This window comes from Leopardus geoffroyi, chromosome B4 (genome assembly GCF_018350155.1).
Source record: "Leopardus geoffroyi isolate Oge1 chromosome B4, O.geoffroyi_Oge1_pat1.0, whole genome shotgun sequence".
In the NCBI taxonomy this organism is placed as follows: Eukaryota; Metazoa; Chordata; class Mammalia; order Carnivora; family Felidae; genus Leopardus; species Leopardus geoffroyi.
In genome coordinates, this window is record NC_059341.1 from 45,059,070 (window position 1) to 45,079,398 (window position 20,329).

The window sequence follows — 20,329 nt, forward strand, 5'->3', positions numbered from 1 at the left end:
GAAAAGGGGACTCGCCTAGGGTCAGAAGATAAATCAGAGACCTAATCGGATATGAAACCCCTTCATCATGAATCCATTATTAACTCATCCCAAGAGTGGAATGTGGGTGAGGACAAGGACAAGGAGTGAAATCAAGGTCACTTGGTGGTAGCAGAGATGCCTGGGCTTCAAGAAGGGATGAAGATACAACAATTTCGACTCTCAATGTCAAAAAGCCATTTTTTTAATGTTTTTATTTATTTTTGAGACAGAGAGAGACAGAGCATGAGCAGGGGAGGGGCAGAGAGAGGAGGAGACACAGAATCTGAAGCAGGCTCCAGGCTCCAAGTTGTCAGCACAGAGCCCGATGCGGGGGCTCGAACTCACGGAGTGTGAGATCATGACCTGAGCTGCAGTTGGACGCTTAACCCACTGAGCCACCCAGGCGCCCCCCAAAAGCCATTCTATTCCCATGCTGCAAATTAAGTAACCACTGCCGTTTCCTCTGGGCCATACTCGCTGCTACAGAAACCATGAAAACAGCAACCCTGCCTTCCATTGCTTATTCTGCCTGACAAGCACACTCTGAAATGCAACACGTGCTCCACCAATGCCACAGAATCCTAAACAACCGGAAGAGCCCTTTGAACTCAACAACAACAAAAAAAAAAACCCTCACCTCCATAAGTTATGGATGAGCAAACTCAGGCACAGATTGAGGTATCTTCCAATAGCCAGTTAACACTCAGGCTAAGACTACTCTTATGTGTCTTGAATCTCCACCTAGTGCTTCTTCCCTACAATTTTCCACCCTTCATAAGGCTGGCTGGATATTTGATCCCCCTTTTTTCCAGTTGGGGTTTGGAGGGATGAGGGTAAGGAAAAAGATCCCGGTTTGTACAGTTCATAATGTGCGTACGCTTTCATAGTTTCTTCTGTCTGCCAGGTCTTTGGGCTCTTTATGTGTCTGGACGAGCCTCTGGAAATCTCTACCCCATGCATGCCCCAGGTTGAAGACTCGAGACTTCACATTCTGGCTGTGTTTTTCATTGTTGGCACTTCCGGGCTTTATGAATATTTTAGGGGATACTCTGCTTCTTTCTTCTTCCTCTGCCGGAACTCATTTGGACTCACACTTAATGATCAGCCCCCAGCAACGCTAAAGGAATCGGGCATGGAGACCTACGAGGAAGGACCACAGAGGTAGGACGCAGGACAGCTTCAGACCAGACTGGCTGGATTTGTGGAATCTGATTATGAATCTGACGGAAAACAAGGTAATGGAGGTAAATATTTGGCATTCTCTTACGCCTCCTCCTCCTTCCTTGAACCAGAAGCAGGCCTGTCACTTCTACTACTCCGATAAATCAAGTCCTTTCCTGCTGCTTTAGTCTCTAACTGGCCGGAAGGAGCACTAGATTGAGGCCTGGACTGAGCACTTCGGCCAGCCAGCCCCATCTGACGTAAGAGGGACTTTGGAGAAGTTGACCCAAAGGACACAAACTGGGGGTGGCTTGGATAGAGAGTTCTGTCAGAAAAGAAGAGCTTTGGATCAATTTCTCCAAACTCCAAATTATCGTCTTTGGCAGATGTTTTTCAACATTGAGTTGATAGCATAATATGAATAGAAAATAAATGGTGTCTCCTAGAGTTGTTCAACACAAAACTCTGCATTTACCCAACAATACAGTGCATTTGGCTAAATCACTCAAAACTGATGAGACAATGGGGCACCTGGGTGGCTCAGTCGGTTGAGTGTCTGGCTTCAGCTGGGGTCATGATCTCACGGTCTGTGAGTTCGAGCCCTGCATTGGGCTCTGTGCTGACAGCTTGGAGCCTGGAGCCTGCTTCAGATTCTGTGTCTCTTCCTCTCTCTGCCCCTCCCCTGTTCATGCTCTGTCTCTCTCTCTCTGTGTCAAAAATAAATAAACACTAAAAAAAAAAAAAAAAAAACTGATGAGACACAAGCTAATAACTTGGAAGATTTCTCTAGAAAGCTAATTGGCTTAAAATACGAGTATTCTTTTGTGTATTATTGTGTATTTTGTGTAATTGTGTATTGTGTATTTTGTGTAAATGTAATCGTGTATTGTGTATTTTGTGTAAATGTAATTGTGTATTGTGTATTTTGTGTAAATGTAATTGTGTATTGCGTATTGTGTATTTTGTGTAAACGTGTATTATTGAAATATACCTATGGCCACAATGTACAGTTTGAAACATACTTTTTTTTCTTACCCTACAGCATCTGCTACAATTTGTTCTTAGTAGATTTCTGACAGAGCCTAGAATTATATACATGTCATAATTTTAATTTAGATCAGTATTCTGGAAATAGCACAATATTTCTATCTATTTTGTTACCTGCCAACATTGAAAACCACTGCTCTAGAAATATATACCGATGGGGCAGTTTACTATGGCTGAGGCTATAACAGAAGGAAAATTAAAACAGGTTTCCTTTCTCATTTATAATTCTTGCCAGTAATTTAGTTCATAAAAATCTTAAAAGTGCAGGTTTGAAACATGCAATCACTGTCTTCAAGTTGATTTGATCATGGCCATTACTGAGAATTAGCTTTATTGACTTGATAGTTGGCTGAGTTGTGGGTGGCGACGATTCTTAGAAGTCGGGCCACAACAGAGACTGGTGAGGGTTAAAGGAGGCGTGAGCCTAGGGAGATCCTTCTGTTCCCTGAAAACTCACCCTTAGGAAGTGGCATTCACAACATGAGGCGGCAGGAATCTACACCGCCCATTTCAGCTGGCCTTGTAGACAGGAGAAAAGTAGTGAAGGCCACCTGAGCTGAGCGGGTAAGAGTACCTTCACGAAAGGAGGCTGAAGTCAAGGGATGGATAGAAACCCCTGCACCCCATCCCCAGTTTCCTTTCTGGCCCAGAGGTGACCATCTCCCCAGCTGAATTCGAACCTGTCCCCTCATTATTATTCTGCTTCGGAAACTCAGAGAAATTGTGAGAAATTCAAAAATAAAAGACTCATTTTGTTTTAAGCCTGGAAGAATCCCCGGAGGTTTCCCAGTCTACCTCAACCCTGGGAAAGAGAGGAAATAATTTGTTAAGAGAGGAAATAATAACAATAATAATAACGAAATAATAATAATAATGAAGGACACTGAAGTAAGTCCCTTGTTCTTTGCTCGCAAAAAGGGTGCAAGCACTTAAACCAGATTTCACGTCCCTGGACTCAGGACAGGACTCATTCCGGTCTACGCTGATGTCTGTGCAAGCACTTTTTTTTTTTTTTTTTTTTTTTTTTTTTTGGTATGTGTGCGCTCATTCCCTTCTACTTTCATTTTTCCCAGTTAGAAACCATGTCCAAGAGGTGATATGCTAATATAGAGCATTGAATACCCAACCAGCTGACTCAGTGCTTCATTGGCTTGCTTATTATTATCTGCTTCTTCCCAAACAGTTGGTAGTTTCCTTGAGGGCATGGCAATTTCCTTCCTTAGGTCCTTCGTTAGTACAGCCCAGACGTAGGCACAGAGCAGTAGCCACATCTAAAGCCAGGGATGTGGTGGGGAATTGAGACTGGGGGAAGGACGAGAAGGAAGTGAGAGGGACACCTTCACAACAACAAGAATTTAAGGACCCCAGCTCCTTTCTGCATTGCTATGTCCCTTCTGCCTAAAGCAGCGTCTGCCCACATGTCAAAATTCATACGGCTGTTCGATAAATACACAGCTAAATTCACCTATAAAAATAACATTGGATCCGAGAGAAATTATTTTTAAGTTTATTTATTTATTTATTTTGAGAGGCAGAGAGACAGAGCAGGGGAGGGGCAGAGAAAAAGGCAGAGAGAGAATCCCAAGCAGGCTCTGCACTGTGAGCGCGGAGCCCAGGGAGGGGCTTGAACCCATGAACTGTGAGATCATAGCCTGAGCTGAAACCAAGAGTCAGACGCTTAACCGCCTGGAGCCACCCACGCGCCCCTAGAAAGACATTTTTATACAAAAATAACCTATGCAAATTAATTGGGTATAAAGAATTAAGCTGTAATGCTAAAAGTACAAGGGATGGGGAGTCGTTTTTAATAGTATTCGATAGGAAGTATCATGCTACCCAGGTTTCTGCTCAATGGGAACACATTTTTAGCTCTATCACTAGACAGGATGCTGGTTTTCTCTTATAAAAGGGATATAAAGTTCCTTGCTACACATAGCAAGCAAAACACTGATCCCTCAGAGTGAAAACAGGACAATAAACCCAATAAAGAAAACCCAGTTATTCAAAGCTCAGTGTGGCTGTCAGTGGCCCCTCAAACACATCTACGTCCAAATCTCCAGAACTATGAATATATTAGTTTCTTTTTTTTTAACTTTTTAATGTTTATTTATTTTTGAGAGAGAGACAAAGAGTGAGTGGGGGAAGGGCAGAGCGAGATAGGGAGACACAGAATCTGAAACAGGCTCCAGGCTCTGAGCTGTCAGCACGGAGCCTGATGTGGGGCTCAAACTCAGGAACGGCAAGATCATGACCTGAACCAAAGTCGGATGCTTAACCGACTGAGCCACCCAGGTGCCCCGAATATGTTAGTTTTTAATAGTGTTAAAATAGCAAAAGGAAATGAAGATTGCAGGTGGAATTAACCCACTGACCTTAAAATGAGGAGATTATTCTAGATTAGCCCGTGAGTCTGATGTAATCACAAAGACTCTGAATATGGAAGAAAAGGGCACAGGTGTCACTGCCGGCAAATGAACTGTGAGAAACACTTGATGTGGCTTTGAAGATAGAGGAAGAGAGTCCTGAGCCAAGGAAGGCAAGCAGTCTCTAGAAGCTGAAAAAAAGGCAAGCAAAGGGATTCTCTCCTAGAGCCTCCAGAAGGCATGCAAACCCCTTTTGGACTTCTGACTTCCAGAACTGGAAGAGAAAAACCTGTGTTGGTTTAAGCCACCAAATGTGGGATGATTTGTTACTGCAGCAATAGGAAACTAACACCCTCAGTTTAAAACAGAGCCGTAGTGGGGCGCCTGGGTGGCTCAGTCGGTTGAGCTTCAGACTTCGGCTCAGGTCCTGATCTCACAGTCTGTGGGTTCGAGCCCCGCATCGGGCTCTGTGCTGACAGCTCAGAGCCTGGAGCCTGCTTCAGATGCTGTGTCTCCCTCTCTCTCTGACCCTCCCCCATTCATGCTCTGTCTCTCTCTGTCTCAGAAATAAACACTAAAAAAAATTAAAAAAAAAATAAAACAGAGCCGTAGAATCACAAAACTCCCTATGTGACACTCAACTCACTCTGAGTATGTACATAATGAAAGAACAAGGAACTGTTACAGATCGAAGTGTGCCACCCCAAAGTTCATACACTGAAGTCCTAGCTTCCGGTACCGCAGATCGTGACCTTACTTGGAAATAGTCTTTAACAGAGGGAATAGAGACATAAAAGGAGGTCATTAAAGTGGGCGCTAATCCAATATGACCAATGTCCTTTAAAAAGGGGGAAATTTGGAGACACCTGGGTGGCTCGGTTGAGCGTTGGTCTCTTGGTTTTGGCTCAGGTCATGATCTCACGGTTTGTGGGTTCAAAGCCCTGCCTCGGGCTCTCCACTAACAGCACAGAGCCTGCTTGGGATTGTCTCTCTCCCTCTCTTTGTCTCAAAAGGTGGCTCAGAACCTTCTTGGGACTCTCTCTTTCTCCCTCTCTCTGCCCCTCCCCCACTTGCAATTACACACACGTGCTCTCAAAATAAACATTATAAATACATACATAAATAAAAAGAAAGAAATTTGAAGACAGACTCATATGCAGGGAGAATGCCATACCAACATAAAGACAGCCATCTACAAGCCAAAGCAAAGGGTCTGGAATAGACCCTTCCCTCCCAGCGCTCAGAGAGAAGCAACATGGCTGTTGATTTTAGACTTTCAGCCTCCAGAACTGTGAGACAATACATTTCTGTTGCTTAAGCCACTCGATTTGTGGCCCTTTGTTAGAGCAGCCCTAGCAAGCTAATAGTGATGAAGGCACTAAAGAAGAGTGTATGATTTTCACGGAAGCAACACAGGCGTGTGGTCCTAAAGCATTTTGTTTTATTGTGCTTCACAGGTATTGCAGGTTGTTTTGTTTTGTTTTGTTACAAATGGCAAGTTTGTAGCAACTTTGCATTTTTTTTTTTTTCAAGAACGCTTGCTCATTTCGTGTCTCTGGGTCACATTTTGGCTAATTCTCAAAATATTTCAAACTTTTTTATTATTATTGTATTCGTTATAGTGGTCTGCCATCAGCGATTATGACTCTCTGAAAGCTCAGATGACAGCCTTTTTTAGAAAAAAAAAGTATTTGGGGGGCGCCTGGGTGGCTCACTCAGTTAAGCGTCCAACTTCAGCTCAGGTCGTGATTTCGCGGTTTGTTAAGTTCGAGCCCCACCTCAGGTTCTGTGCTGACAACTCAAAGCCTGGCACCTGCTTCAGATTCTGTGTCTTCCTCTCTCTCTGCCCCTCTCCTGCTCACACTCTGTCTCTGTCTCTCAAAAATAAATCAACATTTTGAAAGAAAGAAAGAAAGAAAGAAAGAAAGAAAGAAAGAAAGAAAGAAAGAAAAAGTATTTTTAATTAAGGTATACACATGGCTTTTGTAGACATATTACACACTTAACGGGCTACAGTACAGACTAAACATAACTTTTGTTTGCACTGGAAAACCAAAAATTTCATCTGACTCACTTCATTCCAATATTAATTCCACTTTAATGCAGTGGTCTGAAGGCAAACCCACAATATCTCCAAAGTATGCCCGTAGAGTTGACCCTTGAACAACACAGGGTTTAGTGACACCGATCCCCTGTGCAGCAGAAAACAAGGGTAAAACTTCTGACTCCCCCAAAACTTAACTACTAATAGCCTACAGTCGACCTTACCAATAACATAAACAATCGAGCAACACTGTATGCGTATGATATTTTGCATATCATGCGTATTATACACTGGATTCTTAGAATGAAGTCAGCTAAAGAAAAGAAAGCACCATTAAGAAAATCGTAAGGAAGAGAAAACACATTTACAGTACTGTACTGTACGTATTGAAAAAATCCATGCATAAGTGGACCCGCCTAACTCAAACCCGGGATGTTCAAGGATCAATGGTATCTCCCCATGTCTCACTGAAAGACCCAGATGGCCCCTCGCTGAGTGTTAGGAGTACTGAGGAGGGTCAATCAGGTCGAAGTCACCATTTCCAGGTGCATTTCACTGTGTGTGTGTGAGCTGCACATTACAGGAGCTCTGGTGCTTGATTCCCACAACCACTGATGGTTCTCGCTAAGTAGCAGGAAGAAAGCTTGGTCTGAAATGTCTGAGAAACTCAGATGGCATGGGGATTCCTAACAGAAAGACGCCACAGTCACAGAAACCAAAGGGTCGCCTGGGTGGCTCAGTCAGTTAAGCGAGGGACTTCAGCTCAGATCACAATCTCACGGTTGGTGAGTTCGAGCCCCGCGTTGGGCGCTGTGCTGACAGCTCGGAGCCTGGAGCCTGCTTCGGATTCTGTGTCTCCCCCTTTCTCTACCCCTTCCCTGCTCGTGCTCTGTGTCTCTCTGTCTCTCAATAATAAATAAATGTTAAAAAAAATCTTTTTTCAAAAAAGAAATGACAGGGAAAAAGGAGACAAATGGGGATGACATTGCCAGGTAGGTAGAAGGGAAAGAGACACAGAAAAAGAGAAGACAAATTCAGAAGAAAGCAAAAACCCGGTCAACACGGAACAGCATATCACATCGTGCAATCATAAAAACATAAAAGTCAAAATCCACAAGATGTTCCTTCCAAAGAAATACAGGTTCGTTCACCTGGTGATCATTGCCCGTTCAGATAAAATTCGAACCGCCTCTCACAACCTTCCCACTCTTGGCCTTCTCCCCCCTTTCCCTCCCAAACGCCCAAGCTATCCACCTCCCACCCCCCACCCCACCCCTGAACCCCAGTTCACTACCGTGTCCCTCCTCCGGCCACTCTGCTCTCAGATGGAACCGGCCCAGCCAGGGGGGTAGAAAATGATCGGTTTGGATGTGACAAGGTGTGCCAGCCTCAAGGAAATGCTTTTCAGTCCCTCCTTCCCACTGTGGGGCGTGGCTGCCCGCAAAGGATGGAGTTGGGGCGGGCTCCCCACAAGGGGAAGTCTGCGGGCAACTGAGGTTTCCGGGACTCACCGCGCACCAGCCAGCAGGAAACCTCTGCCGAAGCTGTAAAAGCTGCACTTGCTGCTGTTCTGCTTACTGTGTTCCTCCTCTAGAGATCGCTACATGGTCCGTTGTGAAGGAGACGGCAGCCCAGGTAAAAAAAAAAAAAAAAAAAAAAAAAAAAAAAAAGTCATGATAAAGTGCAACAGCGCCACCTCATGTCCGACCTCATAGCAGCAGGCTTCGTCGGTGCTCGCAATAGTCCGGATTCGCGGAGAATTTGAGCTTGATGAGTCCTCTCCTGGGATAATCTCCACCTCAAGCCTTTGCTGGGAAATCGCGAAGAAGTGGAAACAAAACTGTCATTAGTAGGTAATCGGTCATTAGCACATACTGTCTAAATACATTCTGGGCTCTCTTCTAGGGACGTAGCATAAACAGAAGTAGTTCTATTACCTGCCCACGTGGCATTTATAATCACAGGAAACACTGAAGAAAATACACAGCTGAAGTAATTCCAAATTGGATACTAACACTTAATACAAGTTCTGGTAAAGAAACGCGGGTCACAGATAACTGAAGTAGGGGACCAGTTTGTTGAGGACCGATAGCATATCAAACAGAAAGGAGTACCTGAACAGAAAGAAGGTAGGGACAATGTAATATGGGTACAATAAATTTACACACTGAGGTTCTTTAGTTCTCTAGAGGCTTCTCTACTGCAGGTGAGCTCTCCGAGGGGCGCCTGGGTGGCTCAGTCGGTTGGGTGTCCGACTTTGGCTCAGGTCATGATCTCACGGTCTGTGGGTTCGAGCCCCAGGTCGGGCTCTGTGCGGACAGCTCAGAGCCTTGGAGCCTGCTTCAGATTCTGTGTCTCCCTCTCTCTCTGCCCCTCTCCTTATCACATTCTCTCACTCTCTCTTGCTCTCTCTCTCTCTCTCATAAATAAATAAACATTAAAAAAAGAAAAAGATAGAAAATATATTTGAGGGGCACCTTGGTGGCTCAGTAGATTAAGCATCAGACTCTTGATTTTGGCTCAGGTCATGATCTCATGGTTCCTGAGTTCTAGCTGTTGAGCTCTGTGCTAACTGCAGATCCTGCTTGGGTTTCTCTGTCTCCCTCTCTGGCCCTTCCTTGCTCATGCTGTCTCTGTCTCAAAGAAAGAAAGAAGGGGGCGCCTGGGTGGCGCAGTCGGTTAAGCGTCCGACTTCAGCCAGGTCACGATCTCGCGGTCAGTGAGTTCGAGCCCTGCGTCGGGCTCTGGGCTGATGGCTCAGAGCCTGGAGCCTGTTTCAGATTCTGTGTCTCCCTCTCTCTCTGCCCCTCCCCCGTTCATGCTCTGTCTCTCTCTGTCCCAAAAATAAATAAATGTTGAAAAAAAAATTTAAATGTCAAAGAAAGAAAGAAAGAAAGAAAGAAAGAAAGGAAATACACTTGAAAGTACTCAAAAATCAAGAGCACTATATAAATACTAACTAATATTATCTGATAGTATTAATAATCTAGATTTTTATTAACCTCTACTTGTGCAAGCTCTGATGGGTTGCACATTTGTTGTTGTTGTTGTTGTTTTAAATTTTATGTTATTTCAGTCCCCTTCATGCAAAACATTAAAAATAATCCTGAATCAAATCTCCAACTTACACTTTTCTGGCTGTATTATTGAGACATGGTCAACTACAAGTTGATTAAAAAAAATGAGGGGTGCTTGGGTGGCTCAGTCAGTTAAGCATCTGACTTTGACTCAGATCATGATCCTGTGCTTCATGAGTTCAAGTCCCACACCAGGTGAACACAAGCCCTGCTTCAAGGAAAAAAATACATGAGCCCCGCTTCAGGTGAGCTCCGCCTCTCTCTCTCTGTCTCTCTCTCTCCCTGTCTCTCTCTCTCTCTGTCTCTCTCTCTCTCTCCCTGCTCCTAGCTCACTTGTGCCCTTTAAATAAATAAATAAATAAATATTTAAAAATTTCTACGTACCTCGAGAGCCCCGTGGCTGGCTCAGTCAGTATAATGTGCGACTCTTGATCCTGGAGTTGTTCAAGCTCTACATGGGGTGTATAGCCTACTTAAAAAAAAAAAAAAATATATATATATATATATATACACACATACATATATATACAGTGAGGTATATATATATCATATACATATACATGTATATATACATGTATATACATATATCAGTGAGGTACATAGAAATATATATATATATGTTTATAAATATTTATATATTGAGCTCTGTGCTGACTGCATATATATTTATAATATATATATATATATATATATATATATATATATATATATATATTTCTATGTACCTCACTGATAACAGTAAAAGAACAGGGTTTTAAAATGTGCCATTAAATAATTCTCTAAAGATTGACCCCAATTAGTTGATAACACTCTCTGGATATGATTTTCCAAAAAGCTACCGGTCTCTCTAAGAAGCTTCAAGTTTAGAGTACCAAATCCACTTAACTGCAAATTTTAAGCTGGGAAATGCTGCATTGAGGCTTATCACTCTTTCTACCCCATTCCAGCTCAACAGATGGCACCAAGGACAGTCCTACCTATACATCCCTATCATTCCTCTTTCCCCTTTTCCACTGAGTTCACCCCCTCTTCTCTTGCCTGAATCTCTGTAAGTCTTCTAACGAGTCTCCATCCCTCAGCCTCACCACCCTCTCATCTTTCATATTGCTGCCAGAATGATTTCTCCAACAAGCAAGGTTTGCCATGGAACACCTCTTCCCATCTGGAATCTTGACACTATTGAAGAATGAAGTCTCTTACTGATTACACATCTCCATAAACACCTTCTTTCTTCCTAAGCCTCAATATCCTTCAGTCATACTGTTCATATTCCCTTTCCCTACCATAAGAAAAAATAAATGAGAAGTACTACGTCCTCTGACCCCACAATCATTTGCACGCTCTGGTCCCTATGCCTGCACTGCCCTTCCTCTCCTAACGTTTCTAACAATTCTTCCTGGTTCTTTAGGATTCAGCTCACTTCTGAGAAGCGTTCCCAACCTTCACTTCAAATCCTCTCCTACACAGACTGTCCTTCTCCATCTTTTTAGCACCCAGAATGCTTCTCATTGGTAGAAGTTTCTTTATTTCTTCTATTAGGCTATATTCTCCCTGAGAGCAGACACCACAATTTATTACTATATCTAGACCCTAGCAAAATATCTGGCACAGGTTTATCGAATAGGGGAAGCAGATCAGAAGAAGTAACGGTCTTAAACTCAAGTCTCAACATACTTTGAGATTCATCATCTTCTTCCATCCCTAGAACAGCTTTATGGGGCAGAGAAGATGGATACTGTGAAGAACACGTATTTCTTTTTTTTTTTTTTTTTTAGTTTATTTATTTATTTTGAGAGACAGAGAGAGCATGAGTCAGGGAGGAGCAGAGAGAGAGAGAGAGAGAGAATCCCAAGCAGGCTCTGCACTGTCAGCACGAATTCCAATTTGGGGCTCGAACCCATGAACGGTGAGATCATGACCTGAGCCGAAGTCGGACGCATACCTGACTGAGCCACGCAGGTGCCTCGAACGTGTATTTCTTTACTGTAGAGTAATTGAGACTCAGTAATTGTGGCTCCTCCATGGTTACAGAAAGTCAGCTTCCGAGTCAGGATCCGAACTAAGATCTCTTTCCAAGTTAAATGCTTTATTAAGTACATACTTGTACTTAAATTTCTGAAAATTAATAATAAAACTCACCTTTAGGGGCACCTGGGTGGCTCAGTCAAGCGTCTGACTTTTGCTCAGGTCATGATCTCACCATTCATGGGTTTGAGCCCCACTTCGGGCTCTGGGCTGACAGCTCGGAGCCTGGAGCCTGCTCCGGATTCCGTGTCTCCCTCGCTCTCTGCCCCTCCCCCACTCGCACTCTGTCTCCCTCAAAAATAAAATAAACATTAAAAAACTCAACTTTAAAATATATATAAATATCTAAAGTCTCTAAGAAGTGATTAAGAAATGCATTGAGATTAGGAAACCCAAATCCTGTTAAGGACTCATTTATGTTATACCAATGCAGTGGTCTAAGTAGAGTAGAGAAAAAGAAAAACCAACGAGTGAAATCTGTCAAGTGCGTTCAGCATCACCTAGGGGAAAATATGCCTTGGTCAGATGATGTGAACATGTTGTTACTGTTACATCATGCAAGATCCACAGTACCTCTCTGACTGCACCTCCCCGGCTTCCTACTTTCAAAAACTCTAAACATGTTCCCAGACCAGTGTCCTTGCCATTTACTGCTTCTAGAACGTTCCAGATTTTTGCACAGCTGATCACCTCACTTCCTTCGGTTCTCTGTTCACGTGTCATCTGGTCAGTGAAGCCTTTCGTGACCATCCCACGCACTCCGTCTTGGTACCTCTATCCCCCTTACCATTTCTCCCTCTTAGGACTTAGCAGCCCCACACGTACTAAAACATCATTGATTTATCATCTCTCTTCCTTAATTACATAAGGCCAGAATTTTATTCTTTGCACAGATGTATCCCCAGAACTAAAATAGTATCTGACACATAGTAGTCACTCGATAAGTATTCATCCATCATGAAATAGATGAATGGATGAACCAACATTCCATGGGTTATATTTTCTTCTGGTTTGAATATTTATTGTGGTTGTACATGTTTTTGAAGCAAATGATTTAATTCTTCTCATAGATTCAGTGCACCCTATAACTATTTGTGTTTCCATCTTAGAACCATAGTTGCTACAAATCTTAGAACCAAATTCATTGTCTGCCCTATTATGTATATGATTTCATGGCTAACGTATTGAATGCTGCTTCGGTCTTGACTCGAACCTCATCCGTCCTTCACCTCGTTCTCTTGTCAATGTTTCACTGATTTGATCTTTTTGTGTCATATATCATTGTAATTCATCTTAGAATAGGGAGGAGAAAAATATCACTAAGCCTAGGGAAGTTTTTAGGTTTAGATTATTAAAATGTCATTTGTAACAAATCATATTTTGTAAACACAGCAATAAACAATGCTTGGTGAGCTAACAAGTAGAAGGTTTATGAGGGAGCAGAGCTGAGGACCTGACTAGGCCCCTACCAAGTGCAGCACAAAGAACCAACTAGTCTTTTTTGTTGGTCCTTCCTTTGCTTTGCAGGGCAACATAGCATAAAGAGAAAAGCATAGATCTTATAGTCAATCGGACCACGATTAAAGCCCAGATTCATCTCCTAACACATCGCGCTTTGGAATTGGGGCAGAGATTATGGTCAGATCTGCTCACCTAAACCATTTCCTCTCTCCCGATGCAGTTAAGGCCTTGCTCAGCCCTCTTAAATCTAGGTACAGCCATGTAACTAGCTCTTGGCCCATGGACTAAGCATCGGTGATGTTTCCCTTACGATCCAAAACAGACTTGTCCTCTCACTTCCCCATCTACCTGCTGGATGACAGTGGGACAAGCTGAGACCACATATTAAAGATGACAGCACCATGGCATGGGAGGAGACTATTCCTAAGGAGCCCCTGGGAGGAAAACTGCCCAGGGGAGCCACCCACCCAAGCACATCTGCAAGGAAAAAATGTAATCTATCAAGCCACTGAAATTTCAGACTGGTCGTTACAGCAGCTAGCCGGAACCTAGGGGGAAATACGCCTTGATCAGATGACGTGAGCATGTGTGGTCACTGGTACATCATGCGGGATCCACAGTACATCTCTCTGCACCTCCAACTTTCCAGAGCCACTATTCTCCACATGGGGAATAGTATGTCTTGAAATAAAGGTAGAAGACCACAGATGTACAACGCTGGGTGTCGAGGTTACGTTAGTGAAAGCTATCTAAGTTAGGAGGAAAATACCAAGATTTGCTTGTATTTTTATCCTGAAACACATGAAGGCCAGTTTTCACCAACATTCACTCCGTTTTCATATAGAAGAGCGATGACGGCACCCTCTGCGTCTGTGTGTCACAGCGTCCGTGTTAGTGCGTATGGAAGATGAGGCATCCCGACGCAAAGGAGGGCTATGCATGAAAGAACGGAGTCGATCATTTGCCAGATGGATGGGTTCGTGCAGGTTTAACAAGATGCCGCCTGTGGTATCAGTGTGGTTTGTTTTATAAAACCCAAACCGCTAAATGGTATAAACAGAGCAATACTTTGAAATAAGAAGGGGACTAATACCTAAAACTGTCCTAGGGTGAGCATGGCATAAAGAACTTGAATCACCGTGAAGCACACCCGAACCTAGTGCAACACTGGATGTCAACCAGACTTAAAAGGAAATTCCCAATTAAAAAAAGGAAAATAAAAGAAAAAAAAAAAAATTGTCCCACCCAGGTGCTTCGTGTTAAACAACTGTCAAAGTACTTAAGAGAATTGTCACATTTAAAATATTATGCATTTTCCTGGGGCACCGGGGTGGCTCAGTCGGTTAAGCATCCAACTCTTGATTTCTGCTCAGGTCATGATCTCCCAGTTCGTGCGTTCAAGCCCCACATCGGACTCTGCTGGGAGCATGGAGCCTGCTTGGGATTCTCTCCACCACCACCCCCCCCCCCACCATCCCTCCTGCACTCACGCATGCACACACGCGCATGGTCTCTCTATCTGAAGATAAATAAACTTTAAAAAAATAAAATAAAATATTAACTATTTTCTTTTTACATAAAGTCAGGTCTCCTAAATTTATTCTTTTCTATGATAAGTGACTGGCAGGAATATGCTACCTAGCAGATAGTTTTAGAAAAAAATGAGCATCTTCAAAGGGAAAGTGATTTTTTACAATGAGTAAAATTCCTCACGGTGAGTGAAAATGGAATTTCTTTGAAAAGAACCTTTGCTGGGTTCAAAATAGGTTTTTGGAAATGTCGCTATTCATCATCTGGTGTTTTTGTTGCTGAAGTAAAAAATGTCTCACATAGCATACTCTCATATTTACATATTATAAAACTTAAAAGAATTTTCTAAACTCTGCAAATTATTCTAAGTGGTTTCCATTTATTTTGGAAGTTGTGTAACAATTTCTAACTGGTTTACATAAACTATTTTGATACAAGAGAAATGGAAATTATGTAAATTTCAACAAAAACATTTAAATAATTGGTCGATGAAGTAAAAAATACATATGACGGGGCCAGAATACTTTCTTCCATTCAAAACTGTATATTCTTGGGGCGCCTGGGTGGCGCAGTCGGTTGGGCGTCCGACTTCAGCCAGGTCACGATCTCGCGGTCCGGGAGTTCGAGCCCCGCGTCAGGCTCTGGGCTGATGGCTCAGAGCCTGGAGCCTGTTTCCGATTCTGTGTCTCCCTCTCTCTCTGCCCCTGCCCCGTTCATGCTCTGTCTCTCTCTGTCCCAAAAAAATAAATAAACGTTGAAAAAAAAAAACAAAAAACTGTATATTCTTTTCTGCTGTTACAGCCGTCGAAATCAACTATCAAACTGAACAAAAAAGTCGATTAAGTAGACACATTTATAAATAATGAAACATTTAAATCACTATACTGATTAGTATTAAAGTACTTTAGTAAGAAGTTTGTTACATTAATAAAATATTTGCAGACTATTTCATCTTGCAATCTTGTTTTTTGTTTTATAACACATGCTGTGAGTGGATACTCATATGTACACACATGGGGTTTGTATACTAAACATATACATGTATCAGGGTATATGCTTACTTTAAAAAAATGGATTCAGGGGCGCCTGGGTGGCTCAGTCGGTTAAACATTTGACTCTTGATTTTGGCTCAGGTCACGATCTCACGGTTCATGGGATTAAGCCCCACATCAGGCTCCATGCTTGGGATTCTCTTTCCCTCTGTCTCTCTGCCCCTTCCCCGCTCACAGTCTCTCTCTCTCTCTCTCTCTCTCAAATAAAAAAGAATTTGGAAACAATAAAATAAAAAATGGATTCAAACTGATTTTTAAATTTTTTTTTTAATGTTTATTTATTTTTGAGAGACAGTGGAAGTGGGGGAGGGGCAGAGAGAAGGAGACAGAGTCTGAAGCAGGCTCCAGGCTCCGAGCTGTCAGCAAAGAGGCCAAGCGGGGCTCGAGCTCAAGAACCATGAGATCATGACCTGAGCCTAAGTCGGAGGCTTCACCGACTGAGCCACCCAGGTGCCCCTCAAATTGATTTTTTAATTAGAATGAATGATTAAAAGCACAGAGAGATGACAGCTCTTGATGGTATATCTAAAATGTAAATAACTCTGCTTGGAATCACGAGCAAACTATCATGAGAAAAACTGTACCACTGAGTCTTCGGTTCATGAACTTCAGGGAACTTATTCCTGAGAGTTGTGGCAGGGAACCCCTCTCCCCTCACCCCACCCCCACCCCTACGTTAGACGTACACTCTACGTTAGAAGTACACAAACGGGGGCGCCTGGGTGGCGCAGTCGGTTAGGCGTCCGACTTCAGCCAGGTCACGATCTCGCGGTCCGTGAGTTCGAGCCCCGCATCAGGCTCTGGGCTGATGGCTCAGAGCCTGGAGCCTGTTTCCGATTCTGTGTCTCCCTCTCTCTCTGCCCCTCCCCCGTTCATGCTCTGTCTCTCTCTGTCCCAAAAATGAATACACGTTGAAAAAAAAAAATTAAAAAAAAAAAAAAAGTACACAAACGGGCACTGTGAGGAGGGAGATCGGGAAAGGAAGTGCAGAGTCGAAGCACTGGAAAAATCTTCCTGGGTTTTATCTACAACCTTTGAACTGGGGTCATATACGTAAGGGAAGATGGTACTGCTATAATTAAATCACTATCTCAATATCCACTGATCGCTGCTTGTTTGGGATGATGGGAATGACTAGCAATTGCACACAGCACGAGCAGTAATTTACTCCTAAAGTGAATAAGAAGAAAGAGGAGGAAAAGACTAAACAGAGAAGCAAAGAAGGAAAGGCCTGAAAAGTTCAGGTCCGTCAAGGGAATTTGGGGCATCTGGGTGGCTCGGTCGGTTAAGCGTCTGACTCTTGATCTTGGCTGAGGTCATGATGTCACCGTTCGTGAGATTGAGCCCTGCATCGATGGAGCCCCGTGTCAGGGGTTGTCAGCTCAGAGTCTGCTTGGGGTTCTCTCTCTCCCTCCCTCGCTTCCCCTCCCCTGCTCACTCGCTCTCAAATAAGTAAATAAACTTTTTTAAAAATTAAAAAAAAAAAAAAAAAAAAAAGGAAACGACTTCAGTGATTTTTAACCTTTACTAGTATGTTTTCCTTTGAATGACTTCAGGGTTACCTCAAACTATACTTGTCAGAAAGGCTCTCATATTACAATCTAAACACAGTATTCTAAAGAGACACTAAGTGAGCAGGGAAGGCAAGGTGTCTAATCCTTGCTCAGCCTCTCCCTTATTGGAGTTATACTTACTGCACAATGTTCCCACACACCGGGAACACTCTACATTGACTGTTATCTCCACCAGCCTTCGTCCTTCAATCACATACAGCTATAGATTACAAATCTCAGCCAGTCAAATACAACTCTTTCGTGCCATCCCTAAGTGTGACCTTGGCAGAGTAACACGCAAAGAACAATGGCATATTTGAGTGGAGGGAGGGCTGAGGATAATTCTTCTTCTTTTTTTTTTAACGTTTATTTATTTTTGAGACAGAGAGAGGCAGAGCATGAACGGGGGAGGGGCAGAGAGAGAGGGAGACACAGAATCGGAAGCAGGCTCCAGGCTCTGAGCCATCAGCCCAGAGCCCGACGCGAGGCTCGAACTCACGGACCGCGAGATCGTGACCTGAGCTGAAGTCGGACGCTTAACCGACTGAGCCACCCAGGTGCCCCGAGGATAATTCTTAAATGACCTCACTCTGACCACCGGTTGAAAACCTCTGATCCATACGACTCCTTCTTTTCAGGCAAACACCTTGAGATCATGATGTTGGATGAGTAGCCTGAAGTTAAAGATTGTGACAGCTTTGGACTTGAACCTACATCTACTCACTTCCAGGCTTTTCTCTCTGTAGCCTCCATTTCTGTGAGTTTGAGCCTTATAAATAAATTTGTGTGACCTAGATCCACAACGCCCTTACTAAATAGCAACAAAAGTTTCCAGGGGGCTCTTGGATGGCTCAGTCAGTAGCACATGTGACTCTTGATCTCAGGGTTGTGAGTTCAAGTCCCACACTGGGCATGGAGCCTACTTAAAAAACAAAAAACACAAAACTACTAGCCAGGATAATTGTGAGGGTCCAAAACAATGAGAATGTTGGTACTTAACATATTCACTTATGCAAGAAACTTTAAAGTTTTTAAGTTAATGATACTGTAATTTCTTAACTTTTTTTCACAAAATTTTTATCTTGTGTTTTGTCCCACCCAGTTTCTTGAACATTTGAAGGAGTTAAGATAGGTTTAAGTCAGGTCTAATGAATCCATAATGGAGGTTTCAAAGAGGGAGAGGTACTAAGATCATGCCCTTACTTCACACAGCCTGGCTCATAAGTCTTTTGACAAACTCAGTTACTAAAGGGCCCCAGATTTCTTTTGTCTCCCCCCAAACTCAGCAGTATCATGTTCATGGAGCAGAAGCCACAGGTCCCAGACAGTTAGATTTTCCCTCAGTGCAAAAAATATAGAAAAATTTAACAACACCATCCATCAACAGGATCTAGTTGGCATTTATAGAACACTGCACCCAAAAATAATAAAATTATTTTTAGAAGCCCATAGAACATTCACTAAGAATGTTCTTTTTTTATGCTAAAAACCAAAATACTGATGAAAGAAATCAAAGCTCTGAAGAAACAGATACATACCATGTTCATGGATTAGAAGACTCAATGTCAATTCTCCTCAAATTGATCTATGGGTTTAATACATTTCTTATCAAAATCCCAGCAAGACTTTTTGTGGAAATAGATAAGATCATTCCAAAATGTACATGGAGAGGCAAAAAAACTAGAATGGCTAAAATAATTTTGAAAAAAAGAATAAAGTGGGAGGAACTCTACCTGATCGTAAGATTTACAATAATTTATAATAAGATTAAACCATAATCCCTAAAGAAAAAATAATAAATTGGAATTCATCAGAATTAAAACCTTTTGCTCTGCAAAATGTGGTGTTAAGGAGGGTGAAAAGACCAGCCACAAACTGAGAGAAAATCATTTACAAATCAGATATTTGACAAAGGACTCATATCTAGATTACATAAAGAACTCTCAAAATTTAGACAGTTTAAGCAAAAACAAAATAAAGTGCAATAAAAAATTTTATAAAAGACATGAAGAGACATTTTCCAGCGCATAAATACACGACAAACAGGCAAATGAAAATACGTTCAACATCATTAGCTATTAGGGAAATGTAAGTTAAAACCAAAATGAGTATCACCACACACGTACTATAGAAGTGTTAAAATTTTTGAAGGGACAACACCAGATGCTGACAAGGATGTAGAGAAATGCTCATACATTGCTGCTGCAAATTAAAATGGTATCAGTTTGCAAAGGCTGCCGCAACAAAATATCACAGATGGAGTGGCTTATACAATCAAAATTTATTTTCTCACATTCCTGGAGCTGGAAGTCCAAGGTCAAGGTGCCAGCAGATTTGGTTTCTCTGGAGGCCTCTGTTGGCTTGCAGACCGCTGCCCTCTTGCTGCCTCTTCACGTGGTCATCCCTCTGTGCCCGCAAACCCTATGTGTCTCTTTTTTTTGTAAGAGCACCAGTTCTTTTGGACCCTACCCTGACGGCCTCATTTTAACTTAATCACCTCTGTAAAGACCACATCTCCAAATATGGTTACACTCTGAGCTACTGGGGGGTTAGAACTTAACCCTACTGGGGTTAGAACCCTTCTGGGGGGTAGAACATAAATTTGGGAGGGACACAATTCAGCAACAGCCATTCTGGAAAATAGTTTAAGAATTTCTTAATAGTTTAAGAATTTCTTCACACACACACACACACACACACACACACACTTTCCCAGTATTTTTATTGCTCGAGAAGCTCTGCCTCAACTGATGAAAGGGACTTTCACCAGTGGTGTCCCGTACACCCGGGAGGCACAGGAGTCATTTCGAACCCCACCAGTGTGAAATCTTCTATGAATTAAACAGTGAGATCGGTGCAGGAAAGGAAAGATACTATGGTAATAACAAAGCAGTGATTTCTCCTCTCTTTTATCACAATGCCTCCATTCTACAATCCTTTCAATAGAATACTGCCCACCAAACCACAGAAGGGTAGGGAGGGATCAAAGTAAGCA

At 42.7% G+C, this 20,329-nt stretch overlaps 1 protein-coding gene across 2 annotated transcripts in view; it reads right to left on the reverse strand.

Annotated features, from left to right (window-relative positions):
• Positions 1-8,246, reverse strand: part of STYK1 (serine/threonine/tyrosine kinase 1) — a 45,910-nt gene extending 37,664 nt beyond the window's left edge. Inside the window, exon 1 of one of the 2 annotated variants that reach the window (XM_045463264.1) lies at positions 8,148-8,246. The gene's annotated coding sequence lies outside the window, so the exon portion shown is untranslated. Of the gene's footprint in view, positions 1-7,930; positions 8,105-8,147 lie in introns of those variants that run through there. The other variant, XM_045463266.1, reaches the window with a different exon arrangement.
• Positions 8,247-20,329: the final 12,083 nt, after the last annotated feature.